The 23,203-nt window shown below is 39.3% G+C and overlaps 1 long non-coding RNA gene across 4 annotated transcripts in view; it reads left to right on the top strand.

The window, feature by feature from the left end:
* LOC121482924 overlaps nucleotides 1–23,203 on the top strand; it is a 311,920-nt gene that overhangs the window by 62,613 nt on the left and 226,104 nt on the right. For all 4 annotated transcript variants that reach the window (XR_005985663.1, XR_005985664.1, XR_005985665.1 and 1 more), the window contains one exon: nucleotides 2,587–2,710. This is a non-coding gene — a long non-coding RNA (uncharacterized LOC121482924). The remainder of the gene's footprint in view (nucleotides 1–2,586; nucleotides 2,711–23,203) is intronic.

Below are 23,203 nucleotides of genomic sequence, written 5' to 3'. Positions count from 1 at the left end.
CCCTTCCACTACCCCTTGTTCATTTCCCAGAGTTAAGAGTCTCTCGTGTTTTGTCATCCTCTCTGATATTTCCCACTCATTTTCTCTCCTTTCCCCTATGATCCCTTTCACTATTTTTTATATTCCCCGTATGAGTGAAACCATATGATTGTCCTCTTCTGATTGACTTACTTCACTCACCATAAATCTTTTTTAAAAATACTAAGATATTTAGATCTATTATATATCATGCCCATCATTTTTTTTTTCACTATAGCTACTTTTCTTGCTATTCTTTTTTTCTTTCTGGCTCTTTGATGGTTTGAGTTTTATTGGCCCTACTCTGAACTAAAGTAAATCAGTATACATAGCCTTTCCTGAATAAACCAAAAGAATTAGCATGCTCAGATTTATCTTCTCTCTCTGTCATCCCCTTGATGTGGAAATGCATTATGGAATATGCTTTTGAAATTTATCATTAATGCTTATTTTGACTTAACAAGAAGTCTTAATAATTTCTCTGCTTAGCACTGTCTCTTGAACCACACTATCTCCCCCTGTATTCATTTTTCTTCCCGCTCAAATACATTCTTCTTATTAATTGTTTCAAAATGGATTAGTTTCTGGTAGTACTTCTGAGTCACAATATTATTTTTGCTGTCACATGTCACTGGTATTTTAACTTGATGAAAATTGCTAATGTCAAAATGACTTTATTGCTCTGCACTTTGATAATACTGCTCAATTACCATGAACCCATAATTTCTAATGTTTATTCTCATATCAATATAGTTTTTATACTTTCATGTATTTTTTATCCACTCAGTCTTCAAGGATTTTCTCTTCAATGCTGATGTCCTGAAAATTCATTATGACATATCTAAATTTGTGCATGCACATGAGTACACGTGTGTGTGTGTGTGTGTGTGTGTGTTTCTAGTGGAGAGAGTACTGTCTCATTTGTTTTCCTCAGTGATTGTTGTGCCATTTAATCTGTAGACTATTCTTTATTTACCACTGGAAAATCTTCACATATCAAATCATACTTCCATTATCTCTGTTGTCCTTCTGCAAAAATATTTAAGGATATTAAAATTTCTGGATCTGCTATGTAGTTCTTCTGGTGAGGTTTTTATTTTATAGCTATTATTTTTAACATCTAAGATTGCAATTTAGTACTTTTTGATAACATTCTGTTCCTCTGCATAAGTACAAATCCTTTTCACTCCCTAAGGATACCAATTAAATTTACTTTAAAACCCTGTCCCAGGACGCCTGGGTGGCTCAGCGGTTGAGCATCTGCCTTCGGCCCAGAGCGTGATCCTGGAGTCCCAGGATTAAGTCCCACATCCAGCTCCCTGCATGGAGCCTGCTTCTCCCTCTGCCTGTCTCTGCCTCTCTCTTTGTGTGTCTCTCATGAATAAATAAATAAAATCTTAAAAAAAAAAAGTCCCATCTGCTCTTCTTACTCTATCTCCTTGGATGTAAATTCTTTCATTTGCTGGGTTTGCTGTCTCCCTTTCATAACTGGCTTTCATTAAACGTACAGAAATTTGGCCTTGTACACTCAACTTTGTCACCAAGATCTCTCTCTTTTTTTTTTAAGATTTCATTTATTCATTAGAGACAGAGAGAGAGGCAGAGACACAGGCAGAGGGAGAAGCAGGCTCCATGCAGGGAGCCTGGCGTGGGACTCGAACCCGGGTCTCCAGGATCGGGCCCTGGGCTGAAGGCGGCGCGAAACCGCTGAGCCACCCGGGCTGCCCTGACTAGATCTATTGATAGACAAGAGATGCTGCAGTGAGTTGTGATGTGGAGAACAAAAGCAGAAAAAAATGTAGGAAAAAATTAAAGCTCCTTACAGCCTGCAGCCCATTGACAAGTACTTGAGACAGACAGAGTGACCTTCCTCCCGGCACTCAACTGCCTCAGTGTTAAGTACTTTGCTAAGGACAAGGGGCAACCTTAGCTTGACACGAGCCCGACCTCCAGGATCCCATAAAAATCCCTTTGGAAACTTCCTTTATATCTACCCACCACCACCCCCCCACCGCCAAGACCTGTGTTGGCAGTTATCCCCCAAACGTGTGGCCACCGATACACATCCGGAGGGTGTCATGAGTGAGGTCCTACTAGAAGGTGGTAGGTGAGCTTATCCTACTGGCAGCTAGCCCCCCGAGGTCCTGGAAACCTGCTCCCAAATTCCCTGGAGACCCACGCTCTCCCTAACCCCCTGCCAACTGAGAGTCTGTAAACAGCCACTCCTCACAACCCCAGCGCAGCCCTTCCAGCCCACGGGGTCCTGTCCCCAGGCTTTAATAATACCACCCTTTTCGCACCAAAGATGTTTCAAGAATTCTTTCTTGATGTTTTGCTCCCGAACTCCAACATTTCACATCAAATTATATTTTCAATTCATTTTAAGTCAAAGTAGAGGATGGGCAGATGAACAGCCAAGCAATGAACCTCAGCAGTTTGTCTTCTATGGCTGGTTTCCCTGTTCTCAGGACTACTACATTCTACTTTGGCTCACACTCCCTTGCTCATTGCCCTCACGAGAGACTGACAGACATTGCTCTTTGCTAATGTGTGGCTCACTTCCTACAGGAATATCCCTGACTCATCTTGCTCCTCTACCTCACCTACCAGCACACAGGAGCCCACCCTTTCTGCTGCTGTATTGAGGACATCCAGGAATGAAGAAATCTTGATGTTGTGCTCTCCTTTTGATGTAAGTCTCAATTCCAAGCATTTGGGCCTATTGTTTACAGTATCATCCCCTTGGTTTTCTATCTTTCAGAACCTTCTCAGAGTTTCTGATTTGCCTAAATTCCCCTTTTTATTTTTGTGATTAATTGTGCATTCATCAATTTATCTTGTATCTTTTTTATCATTTCTAAGGATTTTATCAAGGAGGGGGAGACTGTGTGTTCAGTACAGAATTTTTTTAAGATTATATTTATTTATTCATGAGAGACACACAGAGAGGCAGAGACATAGGCAGAGGGAGAAACAGGCTCCCTGCAGGGAGCCCGATGCAGGACTCAATCCCAGAACTCAGGGATCATGACCTGAGCCAAAGGCAGACGCTCAACCACTGACCCACCCAGGTGTCCCCAGTATAGAATTTTGAAACAAATCCATCCTTACTTTTTTCTCTCCAAGGTCAATGTTTTTATATTATATAATATTTTTATTGTATAATATTAACTGATATGAAAGTAAGAATCACTTAACAGAAAATGTTTTACAAAAGGAGTCTACACATATTTCCCTTCAAAAGAGGCATATTAATCATTTTTTTCAAGTGCTAACATATCACAAGAAAGGCGTTCCCTGTTCAGGTCACCAGCTAATTTTTTTTTCAGCAAATTACAGTAATGAGTTGATGCTACCAGTATAGTAAGAACTACATAATTTTCATAATTAATTGAAGCTAAACATAATCATTGAATAATCAGGCAAGGTACATTTTGAGATGTTGTTTTATTGATTTTTCATGGTGGCTTCTCATTCCCTTTACTTAATGATAAAATTGAGCAATTCACAGGGTGCCTCTCAGCAATTAGTTCCAATTACTCAGATTCAAATTCTGTCATGAGTCACGTACCTTGTTTCTTTAGTTATATTCTTCCAGTGTGGTCTAGAAGTACTTAAGAACATGTACTCATTAATTAAGAAAATCACATTTAGTTGCCAAAGTATACTTGCCAATAATTTTAATCTTGTCATTTATTATAAAATGTTTAGCAAATGCAAATCAATATGTGTATCACATTAAATATTAATCAGATAAGCTCCTATGTACCAATTACTAAGCTAAGAAATTTAACGTTGCCAAAACTTGAATACCTCTCTTTGTCCTTTCTTGATTCCTTCTCCATTATTCCTCCAAGGTAGTCATTATCCAAATTTAGTGTTTGTGTTATGTGTTATTATGTTGTTTCTCTCTAAGATTTTTGTGGCGTATGTGGACATACATATGTATTCTTAAAATGCAAATGATTTAGGGATACCTGGGTGGCTCAGTTGGTTAAGCATCTGACTCTTGATATCAGCTCAGGTCTTGATCTCAGGGTCATGAGTTCAAGCCCCACACTAGGCTCCACACTGGGCATGGAGCCACTTATAAAAAAAATAATAAAATGCAAATGGTTTAGTTAAACTTGTTTTAAAAAATTCTTATAAATGGAATTCTTCTGAAACTTTCTTTTTTATTCAATGTTACATTTCTATGATTAATACATGTTGAATTTAGTACTAGGTTGTTGATTTTCACTGCTGTGTAGTATTCCATTCATTATTATTCCAAAATGTTCTTAACCATTATCCTATAACAGGTATTTACATTATTTTTACTGTTGTTGTTGCTGTTATTGGTTTTGTTTTGTATATTCTTCTGTTGCAAATATGTGTCTAAGATTGTGTTTATGTTTCCTGTGTGCCCATAGAAGAGATTCTCTAGAGTAATAGCAATAAGTAGAGTATCTGGGTTAAAGATTAGATTATCTTTAAAATAACTGAGTAGTGCCAAATTTTTTCAAAGTACTGATTCCACTAGGAATCTATCAGATTCCCCCTCACTCATACGCATACCACTTGGTATTGTCAGACTTTAAAATGTTTTGCCTATCTGGTTGTTTTAGCTTGAGTGCCATAACAAAATCCCACAGACTGGGTGGCCTAAACAACCAAACTTTATTTTGTCATAGTTCTGGGGACCAGAAGGGCAAGATCAGGGTACCTGCATGGTTGGGTTCTAGTGAGGACTCTTCCTGGCTTGCAGGAAAAATAGGAGACTATCTTTACAAGTTGGAGGTAGAAAGTAATTTTATAAACTACATATAAAAGTGTGAACTGTTAATGAAACAACTGATAAATGTGACTACATTAAAAAAAACTAACCACTTCTAGTAATCAAAATATGCTATAAAGAAACTGAAAAAGTCAGCCACAAACTGGGAGAGAAAATATTTGCAAATTATATGACCAACAAAGAATTAGCATCCAAAATACATTAAGAAATTGTAAAAGTCCATATAAAGATATAAGAATCCATGTAAACCCATATAAAGATAAGTAAACCGAGGAAAAATGATCAAGAGACTCTTACAGAAGGAAGAAACCTCAATGACCAATAAATTTATAAAAACATGCTTGATCTCATTACACTTCAGAGAAATTTAAAGGAAAACTACAATGGGATGTCTTTTCATAGCACCAGTGCTATGAACTGAATTGTGTACCCCCCACCCCCACCAATTTATATGTTAAAGTAATCCAGTGTGACTATATTTGGAATTAAGGAAGTAATTAAGGTTAAACAAGATCATAAGGGAGTGGGCCCTAATCTGATGAAATTAGTATCCTTATAAGAGGATCCACAGAGATCTCTCTCTTTCTCTCTCTTTCTCTCTTTCCCCACCCTCAGCCTACCAAGTGAGGACACAGTAAAAAGGTTTTTCTTCATGACTATATAGACAAATTTGACTCTTTTCTATATAAACTTTTGAGTTCTAAAAAATAAATCTGTTGGGATTTTCATTGAAGTCATATCGATTCTACAGACCAATTTGTAGGGAAGTGGTATATTTACATTGTTTTGATTTTCTTTTCTTTCTTTTTTAACCATGAACATTTGTGTAGGTGTCCTTTAGTAACATTTAATAAGTTCCTAAAATTTTACATATGTGGGTTTTGAACAGCTTTTACGTTCGGACCTGCAATCTACATCAGGGAGGCCAGAAATTGTGCTGTTCAGTAGTACTCTGATTTAAAAAAAAAAGAAAGACCTAGGTGGATAATGATTGGGTTACCAACATATAAGATCTTCCCAATAAACTCTGTTATCCCATCCACTAGAAAAAAACAGTGAAGGAGCCCTAGATTAAAAAAACAATTCCATCCTGGTTTTATAATTAAATCATTGTGTCTTTAGGTTAGTTATTTTATGTATTTAAGTATCAGTTTATTCATCTGAAAAATGACAAGATAAAAGATGATCCCCAAAGTATTTTAGTCTAACATTATATGAATCTTATTAGGAGAAGACTCATAGTAAAGAGAAGAACTAACGAGATCATGAAACTTTCATGTATTATTATCTGGCATGACTTTATTACAGTAAAAAACAGCCCGTCATTTACAGTGGTTTATAGGAACATTTTTTTTCTTGCTCACATTACAAAGTCATTAGCTATGAGTAGGCTGTGGCTGCTGTAGCTCCAATCAGCCCTGCATCTTTTGAAACTGTACCTGGAACTCATTCTGTGAAGTGTCCCAAGGCACAGCTTCCTGACTTAATAGCTTTTGACATAAATTTTCAATAAAAATTAAAATTATTTTTAAAAATTTTAAACAAAATTGTTTTAGCTACAGTGTATTTCTTCTGTTTATTAAAGCAAGATGTGCTTATTAAAGAATATTTGAAATCCATAAAAGTAAGAAGATAATGCAAATGACCCATAAATCCAATACCTAGATACAATTAATATTTATTTTTTGGCATTTTTCCTTTTAGTTTTCACCTTTGTTTCAATGCATATATATAAATTTTAATAAAATCAGGATTATATTGTGCAAGTCATTCTGTAATCTTATAACAAAACCTAACATATATTGTAACCATGTATTTCTTTGTCATTTAATGGACTTTGAAAACAGGAATTTATTTATTTATTTTTATTTTTTTTTAAATTTATTTATGATAGTCACACAGAGATAGAGAGAGAGAGGTAGAGACATAGGCAGAGCGGGAAGCAGGCTCCATGCACCGGGAGCCCGACGTGGGATTCGATCCTGGGTCTCCAGGATCACGCCCTGGGCCAAAGGCAGGCGCTAAACCGCTGTGCCACCCAGGGATCCCGAAAACAGGAATTTAAATGGCTGCATAATATCTCAGAATATGATTGGTTTATAATTTAGTTACCTTTTCTCCATTGTTAGAGTGTTTCCTTTGTTCTGCTGCTGCAGGTAAGGCTGCAATTAATGTTATTGTAAATAAATCAGGATATTGGTCACTTATGACATCTTTATGAAAGATTTCTGGGAGAGTAATATTAATTCTGGTGTTGGGGTGAGTTTTATCACATAACCCTGACCTCACAATATAATGAGCGATAAATATACTTGTAGTTTAAGTCACATGACCATGAGTTATCTGGTTGTTGAGAGCAAACCCAATGGCAAGTCATGCTCTGTTGACTAGAGGTGATGAGTTTAGTTGGAAGAGTTAGATAGTTAAGTAATGTAGAAAAGAGGTCTTGCCATGAGTAGACATTTTTCCAAAGACATACAGATAGCCAATAGACACATGAAAAGATGCTCAACATCACTCATCATTAGGGAAATACAAATTAAAACTACAATCAGATATCACTTCACAGCAGTCAGACTGGCTAAAATCAACCCAAGAAACAACAGGTGTTGGCAAGTAAGTGGAGAAAGGGGAACCCTCTTATACTATTGATGGGAATGCAAGCTGGCACAGCCACTCTGGAAAACAGTTTGGAGGTTCCTCAAAAAGTTAAAAATAGAACTATTTTATAATCCAGCAATGGTACTACTAGATATTTACCCAAAGGATACAAAAATACTAATTTGAAGGGATACATGCATCCTGATGTTTACAGCAGCATAATCTACAACGGCCAACTTATGGAAACAGCCCAAGTGTCTATTGACTGATGAGTGGGTAAAGAAGATGTGGTATAGGGGCACCTGGGTGGCTCAGTCACTTAAGCATCCAACTCTTGATCTGAGCTCAGGTCTTAATCTCAAGGTCATGAGTTCAAGCTCCAACTGGGCTCCATACCCACTTTAAAAAAAAAAAGGATGTAGGGACACCTGGGTTGCTCAGTGGTTGAGTGTCTGCCTACAGCTCAGAGCTTGATCCCAGGATCCACGATCGAGTCCCACATCAGGCTCCCTGCAGCCTGCTTCTTCCTCTGCCTGTGTCTCTGCCTTTCTCTCTCTCCCTCTTTCTCGCTCTCTCTCTCTCTCTCTCTCTCTGTCTCTCATGAATAAATAAATTAAATATTTTTAAAAAGATGTAGTGATGTATATATTACTCAGCCATAAAAAAGAATGAAATCTTACCATTTGCAATGACATGAATGGAGCTAGAGAGTATTATGCTAAGCAAAATAAGTCAGTCAGAGAAGGACAAATGCCATATGATTTCACTCATATGTGGAATTTAAAAAGCAAAACAAATGACCATAGAGGATAAAAAGAGAGAGACAAACTAAGAAACAGACTGTTAACTCTAGAGAACAAACTGATGGTTACCAGAGGGGAGGTGGGTAGGAGGATGGGTGAGATAAGTGATGGGGATGAAGCAATACACTGGTGATGAACACCAGGTGTTGTATGGAAACACTGAATCAGTAAATTGTACATCTGAAACTAATATTACACTTTATGTTAACTTACTGTAATTTAATTTGAAACTTGTAGGGAAAAAAAAGAAGTCTTACATTATGGAGTCTCATTTTATGCCAGGCACTGTTTTTGTTTCTGAGTTCTCATTTCTACCCTCCATGCGAGCATTATTAAGTCCTCCTCTTCCCTTAGCCTTTGCATTAATATTTATAACACCTGACAGCCAGTCACATATGCTCAATGGGCACACACTTATGACTTCTTTATCTTTCATACACACACAGGCACACTGTTCTGCAGCACTATCTTCCATCAGTCCTAACATCATCTCTTTTCACCTTAAGCCACATATGAAACTCAGTCAGCTGCTGAGGACAAGCTTAAAAGTTCCATTTTTTAGCTGAAGAGATGTTCAACTTTATAAAAGGAAAAATATTCTTACAGACTTCCAGTTTTTAACTTACATTCATTGAGGAGGAAAAATTTTCCTCTACCCTTCAAAATTCTTCTGGCTGGTCTAAGAAGCACATTGACATGAGACAGATGAACAGGGGGAAATCAAATTTAATTACATAGCTATAGGGAATTTACATAAACTTGAGATTCCAAAGACAGGCAAAATGAGATAAGTATGTCAACCTGAACCAGAAACAGGCTGAGGCATCTGGGGCTTCATAGGGAAGGAAGGCAATTCACAGGAAGAATGGAAAGAGTAAACGTTGGATAAATAAATATTAATTCTGGTGTTGGGGTGAGTTTTATCACATAACCCTGACATCACAATATAATGAGCGATAAATATACTTGTAGTTTAAGTCACATGACCATGAGTTATCTGGTTGTTGAGAGCATGAGGAATTTTATAAAACAGGCCTTGCTAGGTTCCTCTCTGTCTACCATACCTGATTCATATCATAATGCAATTATCAATGGTAATGGCTCTCTTCCTGGAGCAGTGCTTCCATCTAAATTCTTTTTTTTTTAATTTATTTATGATAGTCACACACAGAGAGAGAGAGAGAGAGAGGCAGAGGGAGAAGCAGGCTCCATGCATCGGGAGCCTGACGTGGGACTTGATCCCGGGTATCCAAGATCGCGCCCTGGGCCAAAGGCAGGCGCCAAACCGCTGGGCCACCCAGGGATCCCTTCCATCTAAATTCTTTTAAACAGTTAAGAGGAATGTCAAAGTTTTTTCCTGAGTATTTTTGGGCCTTGTTTCAGCTCGAAATAATATGCATATCAAAGTGGCACATTTGGGGGCTACTCATTCTGGACCCCAACACATTATTTTTATCATAATGTTATATATATATATGCATGAACATAATATATGAATAGCTCTCTTGTTGAGTGCTCTGTAACAGCCAGGAGTTCTTGTACGGACTTCAGTGACTAAACTTGTTTTATATGCACAAAAATCTTATGATGTAAAAACCATTATCATGTTAAAGAACAAAAAAATCCAACTGTGTAAATTTGAAGATTTAATTGGCTATATTGAGTGATTTATGAGTTGGGCAGCATCCCATCTAGCCAAGTAGAGGGGAGCTCAAGGAGTTGTACAAAATGGAAGGTTTTTTTTTTTTTGAAATGGAAGGTTTTTTGGGAAGGAGGGTCAGGCGAGGATGTCATTAGCAAAAGAAAAGAAAGGGTTATTCCAGGCAAGGTCGCCTTCCCTTGGGGGAAAGAGTAGGAGGTCTTATTAGGCCAATTTACTTCATCTCCTTTGGAAGGATCCAAAGGAAGGTGAAGGATCCAAATGATAATCCAAAGGAAGATGAAAAGGGTCCTTGTGACAGATTACCACATTGGTACTAACCAGAAAATTCCTTACTGACCAGTTAAAACTACATCCCTGAGTAAAGTTGAAACTGCAGTTAGGTTAGGTATTAAGCTCCAGTTTGGTGACATAGACTAGCATAAATGACTCCATTTTGGGCCTCTAGGGTGTGTTGGTTTGGATGGATTTTGACACTCTTGATTTTATAAGAGCCAGTTTTCAGACATAGGCATGATCACTGCAGATCCACCACTTTAACCAGTATTTTTCTCATAAATGTTTATTTCTTAAAGATAGCAAGAAAACATTTTAAAATTGTATATGAACAAGGTAATAAAATGAATAAAATTAAAACAATTCATATATATGTATGTATATGATGTGTGTGTGTGCGTGTATATGTATAGAGAAAGAGTGAGAATACAGAAAGGAGGAAGCGAGTGTTGTGGCCGCATGTCATTTCCATATACCAATTTCTGTAATCTTTAGTTTTGCTTGCAATTACAAATAATCCCCCAAAACGTAATGGTTTACAGTCACAAACATTTATTTCTCACTCATGTTGCATGTTGGAAGTGCCAAGTTAACTGTGGGTCAGGTGCATGGACTGTGGCTTTGCTCAGCTCTGATGGGCTCTGCTTGGCTTTGTTTGTCTTCATGTTCTAGCACACAGACTTGAGGAACACTTAAGGTAGGATCTGCAGAGTTTTTAGCAGAGAGGAAGAGCAAGAGGCTCAGCCAAACCACACAATTATTTAAAGCTTTTGACTTTGTCTACATCACGGCACCTCCTACTTTATTGACCAAGGTATGTTATGTGGCCAAGTCCGGAATCAATGGGGCAGAAGCATCCTCTTACAAAGAAGTGAGGGAATGAACAGTTGTGAACAGTAATACAATAGATCACATCTTTATGTGTTTCAAGGTTGCCGGGCCAAACCTGCTATCAGCTCCCCCATGGCTATCTTATGGTGTTAGCACATTCCATGCTTATTGATTAAGAGAGCTAATCCCCACAGGAAAGATTTCCCTGGAATAAGTACATGTGCATTGCTTAAAGGACTAAGATTTAAAAAAAAAAAAAAACTAGTCACTTTCTTACTTCTGTATTAGCACAACTGATTCTGTGCATGCTCCAGCTAGGGGTATTCTTCAAACCAAAGAGTTTTTAGGATGCATTCAGAGAATCATATACTTTTACATCCTTTTTGTTACCTTAATTACTTTCTTATTTGCACTCCAAATGCTACTTTATTGAAATCCAATTCAAATTCAGATTATGGTCTCTGAATAAGAAGGCAGTGCTAACCTGTGCTTATTGTTATAAATGGCCCTTGGAGAAATCTGAAGCTTCTGTTGTGCTACCTAAAAAAAAAAGTAAATGTTCCTTTTGCTCCAGACAGCGGACAGTTGGACTAAAATGCCTATGGCAGTAGGAAGCCAACATTCTTAAGAAGAATATGATTTATATAAAACTCATTTATTTCAGCATTACATCACCAGCACAGGATCAATTTGATGTTAATGTTTAATTCAGTATGTCCATTTTGCTAGGCAAACTAGAAGTCCTGCTGTTAACTTTTTGGTTAATTCAGCTTTCTACAAATGTATTTTCCTTTTATCGGAGCCTTTAAGGTACTTGACCTCAATCTATACCACCCTCGCCCCATTTCTTTTCATTGCATGGATCATTTGTTCCAAGGGGACATGTGACAGCCTTCTAAAAAGAGTTTCTTTACTGTGTCTCTGGCTGTTCTTTCTTAACTTCAGAGCTTCAATCTCAGTATTTATGAACATTCAGGAACTCCACATTACTAAATTAGAAAGGCTGAATTAACAGTGAAGTGTGGCTTATATGGTGCAAATGACACTCTGAAGGTTCATTGTAGGTGGTCATGTCTGGCCAGATAGTGAGACAGAAGGTATTGAGTTCAGGACGTGCAACCTCAAAGTATGGCACATTGACATATGGAATGTTTTAAGCTGAAATAATTTGAGAAGTGAAAGGTGCTGGAAGGACTCTGACTTTCCCCTGGAGCAGGTCTTAAGATCTTCATGTGAGAGGTACCTTCCTACACCAGGAAGAAAGGAGCATCCTGATCTCTGCAGAGGGAAGGGTGTTGAGGGAAATTTGAATGAAGCAGCCTTGCTAGGTTTCCCCCTTAGCTCTTAACCCTTTTTCCTATCGTATTATTTCCATGACTTTCCACTCTTCATCAAACCTGGAATAAAAACACTCAGGTTTAACTTTTTCTTCAGTTTCATTGCCTTATGAATGCTTTATGCCACATTAATATTATATTACATAAATTCATGTGCTTTTCTCTTGTTAATCTGTCTTTTGTTATGGAGACCCAGCTGAGAACCTAAGATGGCGAGAGGAAGGATATTTTTCCTCCCAGTAAATATGTTATCTGGTCATGTTCAATCTTTAATAAACAGGAAATTTATTGAATTTTAATATCTTATTTGATTTATAAGTTAATAGGGAAAATTAGGCTGGTACCTCTATAGCAGGAAAGATAGTAGCATCCTATAATATACTGCATAATTGCTACTAAAATTTTAATCTACAAATTAGCAGCAACATAACCTCAGTGGTTGGTAGAAATGCAAAGTCTCAGGATTCATTCTTGACCCACTGGATCAGAATCTGAATATTTTTTTTACAAGGTCCCCAGGGATTTGTAGAACACTAAAGTTTGAGAAAAACATACCAGAGGAGTGGACATATCATTTTGTCATATACAGACTATGAATAGACCAAGACTGAATCGTGGAGATGGAGACTTTTGTTCTTTTGGGACAGATTGTTTTTGGTACCTTACCATGCTCCTCTTCTAGCACTGTCCCTCCATTTGGCTCTATCCTAGTTCCACCACCACCTACTCTACCCTCCAGCTTCCAGAGCCTTCCAGCTGTTTCACCTGGCCAAATTTCCCAAAAGCCCTCATCAAGACCAGATCTTCATCTAAGCTGAACATTGGAATCCTGTTAAATCTGGAAAAGATTGATACCAGAGTCTCACCCTCAGAGGTTCTGATTTAATGAATCTGGTACAAATTCCAACATGTAGCTAAGGTTGTAAACCAATCCACTTGTCCTCCTCTTTAGTTCTCTTCGGAGACATTGGATTGATCTTCTCTGATCCACCAGTCAACACTGAAGGATTTATAGATGTATTTGCATTTTTTGACTGGAGATTACCTAGACCAAGAGACTAATCTCTAGTGGTTTTGGATTTCATACTCCTCAGGGAGCTACTCCAATCAAACAAGAAGACTAGCTGCCATCTTCTACTGAGGCTGGGGGATTGCTGAGGACATTCAGAGGACAACTTGATATCTTCCCAATGGGATAAAGAGTAGCCATTGCTTTTAAGATAAGAAAGTAGATTCTGATCTCCTTGGTACCTTCTGGCGGACTGGGTGGAAAACAACCATGTTGCTCCCCTCTTCCTAGAATGGTTAAGAAGATGAAAGAAATCCAAAACTTTAGGAATGATCAGACTTTGGTGATGCTTACCATCTCTCTGCATGGTTCATGAATTAGCAAAAAAAGCATGGAAGAGCTTCCTCTTCCTAGGAGAAATCCAATTCTGTTTTACTACCATAGATGAACCAAAAAACAATTTAAAACATCTTCTACTCTGTCGCTACTCTTCAATGGGTATCTGTTTATTGCCTAGCCAGCACCTATTCCATACTTCTTCCTTCCTAACAGGACCCAGTCATATCCTATAATGGGGCAGCCATACTTTCTAGGTGGAATTATTCTCCCTTCTAGCTCTAATGTGGGTCCTAATTGGCCTAAACCAAACACTTGTCCTAGTAATTGTTTCAAGGAAAAGTTGTAACCTAGCTCTAAGCCAATCAGTACAAGAGAGTTTCCTGGCCAGTTAGCTAGTGTTATGGGCTGAATGTCGCTGTCTCCCACCCAAAAAAAATCATATTTTTGAAGCCCTAACTCCCAATGTGATCATATTTGGAGGTGGGGGCCTTTGTAAGAGAATTAGGTTTGGAGTCAGTCATGAAGGTGATGCCCTTGTGGTAGGATTAGTGGCCTTATAACAAAGGAAGAGATGAGAGCTCTTTTTCTACACATGTACACCAAAGAAAGGCCATGTGAGCGCACAGTGAGAAGGTGGCCATCTGTAACCCAGGAAATTCTCACCAGACACCAAATCTGTTGGTACCTTAATCTTGGACTTTCCAGCTTTCAGAACTGTGAGAAGTAAATGTCTGTTGTTTTAAGCTCCCCACCTCAAACTGTGGTATTTTATTTTAGCAGCCCAGGCTAAGACATCTAGCAGTTGGTTAATATGTGGATGGGAGGGTGGCACACATCTGAGTTGATCCAACCAAGGCAAAGGCAGGACACTGATAGTTGAGGGAAAGAGAGCTTTCTCTCTTGAGCTGAATCTAAAGAGAAATCATATAGCCCCAGGTGCTTCTTAGAACCTTAGAACCACCAGTGATGACACCATGGATGGCAGCATGAAGAGCCAAAAAGAATCCTGCCATTGAACTTTCCATTTGCATGACATTATCAGTGGTCTTTGTGAACTGCTTTGAGTCAGTATTTCTGTTACTCTAAAGCTGAAAATATCTGATACATGTGTTGATCAGGACTAAATGCCCCCAACTCTTACAATGACATGATTGCTTGCATCTTTGTACCCCTGTGATGAGTAGAACACTGCTTTACAAAGCAGGGCTTAGAACACTAGTTCTCAAACTTATCTGCACATTGGAGTCACCCAGGAGTTTCAAAAGATATTGATGCCTGTGTCTCATCCCCTAGAGATTGTGATTTAATTGTTTTGGATATGATTGGGGCTTTGTGTATCTGCCTTATTTGCTTAGTTTTGGTGGTGAGAGGGCAGGTGGCAACTGGAAGGAGAAAGTGAAAGACTTCAATATAACAAAAAATAAGCCAATTCCAAAAGTTTATATTTTAGTGTTGCCATATCCAGGATGGTGCTTCTCCTAACCATGGCCCCTTGGACTCTGGGATAAGAGAAAGAAGAAATCCCAGTTTATAGATTCTTGAGGGGATTTCACTGATCTTGTGATAATCAGGAAACCAAATTAGTGAATGATGCAATTTCCTGAGTTAATTTCCAAAAAGCAAATGTTCGCAAAGGTTCTATAGGTCCCAATACAACAATATCTTCTCCAATCTTTTCTCTGTTCTCCATCTCTCCCCAGTCACCATGACACCCCACATAGGCATTAGCCAAGAAACCTGGAAGGGACACTTTTAATGTTTTACCTCATCTCCTTTCTTAGGCATTTCAGAAAATGATTCATAGTCCAGAATTTCCCTGGATAGATGAATTCAAGGTTTTCAAGCTCTAAAATTATACAAATCAGATTGTGGGGAGAGCCATATCCCTATTAGAGAGCCATTGAGGACATAGCCTCAATGGTATGCCATTGAGGCATGCCAAATGAGGTATGCCAAAATGAATGAAAGCAGCAGTAAAAAGAAGAAAAGGAAAATTTATGTGAAAACATAGGACCACTTAACTTTGGGGAAGGGATGTCATAGGCCTAATTCAGATCTCAAGAAAAGGAAAAAAAGCCAAGAGTTTTCTACCTAAATTCCCAATAATTTTGCTTTCCTACTAGACTTCTATAGGATTGACATAACATTCCTTTAGCCTTAGGCCTCAGCAACCTTAATTTGCTAATATTCTTCAACATTTAGTTGTAAGGAAGTGTATCTAGGCTTGCACCTAGTAGCTTCCTCTCCACAGCAGCTACATGATGTATCAATCAGCTATTGCTGCTTAACAAACAATTCCAAATTCATTGGCATAGAACAACAAACATTTACTAACATTCTGAGAATTAATAGGTCTGAAAATTGGCTGGAATGACTCTGCTTCAGATTTGAGGTCTTTCATTCTTGTGCTATGAGGGATGTGTCCTTCTAGTGATAATGAGAGAAATACAAAAAAGAAAAGAAAAACGATTTCCAATATTGCTCAGGGCTTAGGGTAGGTACACCATCACTTTCTCCCAAGTTCCATTGACTGAAGCAAATCGCATGGCCAAGCCAATCAATGAAGCAGAAAAATATAGTTCACCTAGTGGTATGAAATTCAAAGTCACATGATAGAGTATGAATTCAAGGAGAAGCAAATAATGGGAATCATAATATAGTCTATCACACATGATAAAGTCCAGGCTCTAAAGCATAGGTTGGCAAAGTTTCTCTGTAAAGAGATAGATGGTGAATATTTTAGGCTCGGTGGGCCATATGGTCTCCATCACAACTATTCATCTCCACCATTTGCCATTTTAGTGTAAAAACAGCCATAGATGATACATATATATATGAATAAGTATGGCTGTAATCCAATAAAATTTAATTTATTGCCACTGAAATTTGAATTTCATATAATTTTCATGTATCAAAAGACCTTATTTCTTCTTTTGATTTTTTTTCCAACAATTTAAAAATGTCAAAATCATTATTAGTTCACAGGCTGTGTAAAAACAAGTGTCAGGCTGGATTTGGCCCATGAGCCATCCTTTGCCCACTCCAGCCCCTCACTTGTCTGTGGCCTCCCAAGTCTCACCTGCCATCTATCACTCCAAGCTCACTAAAACATAGTTTCCCAAACACCCTACCTGTTTAGTGATATCGTCCCTTGCATTTGTTCCTGCCTGCCCCTGGAATTCTCTTCTCTTCTCCCTGGCCTATTTAGCAAACTTCTAGTTCTCCTTCCACTCCACTGAGTGTTTTCACATCTGCAGTGCCTCCCCGGATTCCCTGGGATGGAGGTAATTCATTCTCTATACTCTCATTGCATTATGCACACCTGTTAGTCTGGGGAGATTAGCTATAGGAGCGTACAGCACTGAAATGTAAATGGCTCAGCACAGTAAATGTTGATTTCTCACACATACAATGGGGCCGTGGAATCAGTTGAGCATTTGTGCTCTACTCATTCAATCATTTAAGGACTCACTCTCCTGACTTGTGGCTCAGTCTTCCAGAAGATACTATAAATCTTCTCTGTTCTGCAGTCAAATGAAGAAAAAGAGCAAGGACTGTGAGAGAGGGTTTATGGGCCAGGCTTGGAGTACACCCCTTCTTGGTGAGAACCCCATCCTTTGGCCACATGTAATAGCAAAGGAAGCTCTAGCTTCAATGAAGTTGAATGGATGAACGGATGGATGGATGGGTGGATGGATGGTGAGCATAGAAAAATTTCATTCATTTAGAAGTGTGCACACTGGGCTCTTAGTGGATGACTAAGACATTAATATCAACTGAATTTGTTAACAAGCAAACAGGACTGAGTTATAACCAGATAAATTAAATTTCATGTTCCCTTTCCCCCCTGTGTTTTGAGGTGTTGTAGGTCTTTGTAAAATGTGCCTTCTCTGTGTCTAAAGTTCCTTTCACCAGTTAAAAACAGGATGATTTTACTCAGGCCTGCCCTAGCTTTGCCCCCCTCCCCAATAGTATGTTTGTTCAGATTGGGGATCACAGAGGATTTACAGGTGCAGCCTTTTTGCACCTGTGGCTCCCCAACCCCCTCCCCAGCTACCAGTACCCCCTCCCCCTGACATTGTTGCCCTGAGTGTGGCCTTGCCTCTCCAATCTATCTACACTTGCTCTTGGCTGAAACAGAATTAATGACATTTGCTGTTTGCCTGTTTGTCTCGCACAGCTCCAAGATGTGTCCCTTTGTCCCTTTGTCAGCATGCTGCTTCGTACAACAGCTGCTGTTTTCAGCCATCCCTACTGAGACAGAACAACAGTGTTTCCTGTTGATATAGCTCCTTTGCTCTAAATCAAAGGTAACATGTTAAGGCTGTGGAATCCTTTTTAATGCCATCTCTGGGGACTGTTGGGTTTTTTTGATCATACATATACTTACTAGGATTAAATCCAGCATGAGTCTTCCGGGTGCATTCTGGGAGGGGTTACTGAGCACAAAAGGCAGAAAAGAGAAATAACATGATGGACTCTCTTCTGCTTCTGTGAGGATTCCAGTCACTACTTCCCAGGTCATCCAGCCCAGGGGCCACTAAACAGCCAGCAGCTGAGAAGAATTAGGTGCCTTTCTTTACATTGAAATGACATGGAAAATTCCAGAAAGAGTGCCATCTCCCTTCCTAGCTTTTGCTCTTCGGCTTGATAAAGTCTTTCTTTATCTCTCTGCACCTGAACACTCAGCTCTGTCCTACGTCCCTCTCTGCAGCTCTGTACCACACTGACTTCAGAGGGGGTGTGACTAGCACTACCCATCTGAGCATCTGGCTGGGGCTCAAGTGACTGACCTATAATAACACTCTTCATATTCCCACATGGAATGCTGATTTGCGGTTATAGTACAAAGCTGACAATTTTCGAGGGCTACATGCAGCCATTGTGCTAAGTGCTCTGCCTATGCCATCTCATTCAGTCTCCACACGAACACCCAGGAGTTGGCACTATGTCCTCCCATTTTATAAATGAGCGAACCGAGACCTGGCCAGAACACCTTGATCAAGGCCACAAGGCTGGGAAGGGCAGAGTGGGGACGTGAAGCCAGATGTGTACAACTTCAGAATCTTTGATCCCAAATTGTATGCTGCTATCCAACTAGAACAGATGCAAAGAATCTAAGAGAATTTCTAGAATGTTAACACTCGAGAGTGGCCCACAGACCACATCTGGGATCACCTGGGAGCTGATATCGGAAATGCAGAGTCTCAAAAAATCCAAGCATGCATTTCAGCAAAATCAATGTGATTCCTAGGCATATTAAAGTTTGAGAATTTGAGAATTTCTGATCTAAAAATGCCTTCTTGGGGTACGTGGCTCAGTCGGTTTAGTGTCTGACATAGGTTCAGGTCATGATTTCAGGGTCCTCAGATCAAGCCCTAAGTTGGGTTCAGTGGAGAGTCTGCTTGGGATTCTCTCCCTCTCCCTCTGCCCCTGTGCCCTGCTCATGCTTGCTCTCTCTCTCTCTCAAACAAATAAATAAACTCTTTAAAAATTAAAACAAAACACAAATAAAAATGTCTCCTCCATTTTTAAAAAAGATTTTATTTATTTACTTGAGAGTGAAATTAAGAGAGAGATTACAGAGGGAGAGAGAGAAGCAGACTCCCCGCTGAGCAGGGAGCCCAGTGTGGGGCTCAATCTCAGGACCCTGAGATCATGACCTGAGCCAAAGGCAGATGCTTCACCACCTGAGCCACCCAGGTGCCCCATACCTTCTCCTTTTATGGAAGAATAAACACACAAATGATGAGCCTTGGTTCTGTCAATTGGTGCAGGTGCAGGACTGAAATCCTGACTGCCACAGAGATGGGGCAGAGAATACATTCCATGGAGAGAAGTGAGACAAGACAGGTGGTAGTGTCTTAAACTGGGTTTCTGAGAAACAGCCCCTGTTTCTCAAATTTTAGTACAGGGAGGCTATTCGGTGTGAACCCAAAAACAGTATCTCTAAAGGAGGTGGGGTGAAGTGGGATTGAGCAGAGGGAGAATTTGAACCTTAGTAGAGTTGCAGCAGAGGACTTGGCGGACAACATGGAGAGCTGGGATGGCCCTTCAGTGTTGTCTGAGATTGAGGCAAGGGGCCAGATCTTTGTAGGTCCCACCACCGACCAGTTATCAGGTGATAACTGCCCCTGGTTGAGGATGACTCCCCAGGGGAGACAGCTGTGAGCCCCCAACAGCCAACAGGGGGACAATACCTAGATCCTGAGGGGAGAGGGTCCAGGCACTGCGCTGCAGTCGAGAAGCTGCATAAAGGTTTCCAAGCTGTAAGCCAAGAAGGACGGGCAGTCCTTCAGAATGACATCACCAGACTTGCATTTGCTAACAATGCCTTTGGCTCCTGGGCGGCAATGGATGAGAAGGAATGAGAGTCAAAGGAAGGAAATCCATGAGAGAAGAGGGGTTAGCTCAGACAAAAAGGGCAAAGAGTCAAGAGAAGTGAGAAAATTCCAGACACAATTTAAGCCTTGAAGGTGCAAGCTGCTGCGATTAATTTGCTGTTGAAATGCAGAGAAGGAAGTGTTCAGATGGACCATGACCTTCTGGAAGAGTTAACAGGGAGGATAAAGGTGGGGATCTGGATACGGCATCCCTGAAGGAGAACATTTGCAAGAAAAGATTAAAGTCTTCTTTGACACTTTAACAGCCCTCAAATCTGCCACAAGATTTAAGGTCTTCTTCGATTTATCTGTTGTTTAGAATCATCGTCTCCAGAAACTGCAGTTGCTCCAAAATGCACAGCAGATATTTCGTGACTGTTCTCCAAACAAGTCTTCAAGAAAATGTAAACGTTTCTGGATTTTTTTGTTTTGCCCCTTGTATTTTTTAAAAAGATTTCTTTATTTTAGAGAGCATGTGCCCGTGCACCTGAGGAGGGCAAGGGGCAGGGGGAGAGGGAGAGAAATCTTCACACAGACTCCCCACTGAGAGCAGAGCCCAACCCAACATGGGGCTCGATCCCGGGACCCTCAGATCCTGTCCTGAGCTGAAATCACGAGTCGGATGCTCAATCAACTGAGCCTCCCAGGGCCCCCTTGGCCGTTATATTTTATTTAACCATAGAATGCAAAAGCTTTTGGTGAACTAGTTCTCAAATATCATTTTGTTGAGCATAAAAATCATTCAAAAGAATAATCAAAAGAAAATCAATTTGACATCAGCATGTTTCATCTTAAAGAACACACTTACATGAATAAAGGGCCCTAAGAAAATAGTGCGTGTGAGTTTGTATGTCCCTTTCACTACTGCCTCTCCGTTTTTGTAATTACCCTGGTTGACAGAGCTGGGAACTGTTATTAATCAATCAATAAATTGATGCCATTATGCATCCAGACTGGTGTATTTCAAATACAGTTGAGTGCCTGTGTTATGCGGTGTTGAGGAGACAGAGATGAGTGGAACCTAGGAGCTCGCAGCATTGGAGACAATAAAAGTAAATATTTTTCTGTTATCAATTACAATTAAATTTAATGAGTACCAAAATAAATTAATTATCCCTAATACTAAGTGAACTTTTTTCAGATTTTAATATCTGTGAGATCAATATACATTTTCAAAAATAATGTTAGAGGAGAGGTAAAATGCTGAGTTGTTATTGCCTGAATATTGGAATTTGGACAAGTATTAAAGGACTCTATTAATCTAATTGCCATTCCATTGAGATATTTGCTTTGAAACTAATAGTTTTTTTTTTCAAAAGAGAAAGTGCTACACATAGTTGAATTTTAACTTTTATTTATATCCTCAATTGCCTTTTTAAAAAAAGATTGTGTTTATTCATGAGAGACACAGAGAGAGAGGCAGAGACACAGGCAGAGGGAGAAGCAGGCTCTTTGCAGGGAGCCTGATGCAGGGACTCGATCCCCAGGCCTCCAGGATCACGTCCTGGGCCTAAGGCAGACGCTCAACTGCTGAGCCACCCAGGCATCCTCTTAATTGCCTTTTAAATATGCTTTTTATTTTAGAATAGTTTTACATTTAAAGAAAAGTTGGAATATAATACAGAGGTCCTATATGCCAGTTTCCCCTTTTATGAGCATCTTACATTGGTTTAATACATTTGTCACAATTAATGAACCAATATTGATATTTTATGACTAACTAAAGTCCATATCAGGTTTCCATCGTTTTCCCCTAATGTCCTTTTTCTTTTCCAGAAACTCATCCAGGATACCACATTATATTTATTTGTTCTGTCTCCTTAGACTCTTCTTGGCTGTGGCAATTTCTCAGAATTTCCTTGCTTTTGATGACCTTTACAATATCGAGGAGAATTTGCCAGCTATTTTGTAGTGACCCTCTATTGAATTTTTTCTGATGTTTGTCTTATGAAAAGATGAGGGTTATGAGTTTTGAGGCAGAAGACCACAGAGGTAAAGCACCCTTCTAATCACATCATACATGCTATTGTCAACCTTAAAAATAAAACTCCCAGTTATTTTACCAGCAAAAATGGGTTTATTTGGGAATAGCAGAGAATTGCAATCCAGGATAAGCAAGCTACAGTGAAACCATAAAAAAACTAACAAACAAAGGGGAAGTTGGGAGGGGCTGTTTTGAACAAGAGTCTATTGAAGAAAAGCAAGAGTTGAGGGTGATGACAGTTTTCTCATTAGCTGAGTTGCAGGAGTAGTCAGTCAGTTTCCTACAGGAGATGCAGTGTACATCCTTCCCTGTTGGGCCTATAATTGATGATTCTTTCCTGTTAAGATTCTTCTGTTAGGGGTCTGTAATTGACACTTCTTCCTGTAATTGACATTGGGTGGAACATACCAACCTACCCGTCTAGTATCCTGAGCCCACCTTAGTGAGGTGTCCCTTTTAATTTAATTTTCACGCAATCAAAATGACTTTCCGTGATGAGGTTGACCTTGATCACCTGATTGAGGTAGTGTTTGTCCGGTGTCTCCACCATAAAGTTACTCTTTTCTCTCCCTTTTCATATTGCACTTTTTGGAAGGAAGTCACTGTGCATAGCCTACACATAAGTGGAGAGTAATGTTCCACCTCAGTGAGGGCAGAGTATCTACATAAATTATTTAAGATTCTTCTGCTTGGGAGATTTGCTGCTTTTCCTCTAGTTAGTTATTTAGTCATTTACTTATATCAATATGGACTCATGGATGTTTATTCTATGCTTTGAATTATAATCATATACTACTGTATTTTATTGCTCAAACTATTCCAACTTTATCCATTGGGAGCTCTTTCAGTTAACTCTTGCATCCCTTGACATACCCCCATCATCATGGGTCTTTCTAGCATTTTATTTCTGGCACTAAGATGCTCCAGACTTGTCTTGTGTATTTCATGCCCCAGCCCTAGAATCAACTCTTTGTCCAAAGAGCCCTAGTTCTTTTTATCAGAGGATGCTTTTATTGTAGAATGCCCAAGATTTGGGCATTAGGTACCTTAATTGTCTTTTAAAGTGGCTTTTTAAAATGTCCCACTCTTGTGTTGCACTAGAAAGAGATGTCACTGTGCAAATATAAGATTTCCTGTGAAATACCAGGACACGCCATCAAAGGCAGTAAAAATAAGAAATCTCAG

The sequence above is a fragment of the Vulpes lagopus genome, chromosome X (assembly GCF_018345385.1).
Source record: "Vulpes lagopus strain Blue_001 chromosome X, ASM1834538v1, whole genome shotgun sequence".
NCBI lineage: Eukaryota > Metazoa > Chordata > Mammalia > Carnivora > Canidae > Vulpes > Vulpes lagopus.
Note: the sequence above shows the minus strand (reverse complement) of the source record. Positions and strands in the feature narration are given on the sequence as shown.